General features: G+C 37.2%; 1 non-coding gene across 1 annotated transcript; it reads right to left on the bottom strand.

Annotated features, from left to right (window-relative positions):
• Positions 1-73, bottom strand: Trnav-aac (transfer RNA valine (anticodon AAC)). Its single transcript has one exon. It is a non-coding gene; the product is annotated as a tRNA-Val (tRNA).
• Positions 74-580: the final 507 nt, after the last annotated feature.

Below are 580 nucleotides of genomic sequence, written 5' to 3'. Positions count from 1 at the left end.
TGTTTCCGCCCGGGATCGAACCGGGGGCCTTCCGCGTGTTAGGCGGATGTGATAACCACTACACCACGGAAACAGATAAATACCGTTTGACGCAGTGAGCACCTGTGACGCTGCGAAACGGTATGCTTATCAGCAATTGAAATTGAATTTTTAGAAAGTGATATACATACATACATACATACATACAAACATACAAACGTATCTATAATCTAAACAAACAAAACGAGGTAGATTATATAGACAATACATATAGCAATATCTGTTTCTTTGCGGATTTTGTATTTTTTTTTATTCTAATTAAGCATGTATGGCAGATTAGGCTTATGTAGGTTTATACATATATACTTTTAAATTTTGGCATTGCTATACTTTGCTGTCGTCGGAGTTTACCTAATGTCTGCTGGGCTGAGCTATTTTAAAATTTATCTGCTAAATAAACTGTCTATCATCACTAGACTGTGTGGATCTCTGGATAAGCTCCAGCTGTTGATTTACATTCATACATACACATGCTTATGGAGGTGTATAATTGCACAATAAATTAGTGCGGCGCAAGTGCTAGTGTCTTAAAGTCGTCTAC

The sequence above is a fragment of the Bactrocera dorsalis genome, chromosome 4 (assembly GCF_023373825.1).
Source record: "Bactrocera dorsalis isolate Fly_Bdor chromosome 4, ASM2337382v1, whole genome shotgun sequence".
Taxonomy (NCBI): domain Eukaryota; kingdom Metazoa; phylum Arthropoda; class Insecta; order Diptera; family Tephritidae; genus Bactrocera; species Bactrocera dorsalis.
Note: the sequence above shows the minus strand (reverse complement) of the source record. Positions and strands in the feature narration are given on the sequence as shown.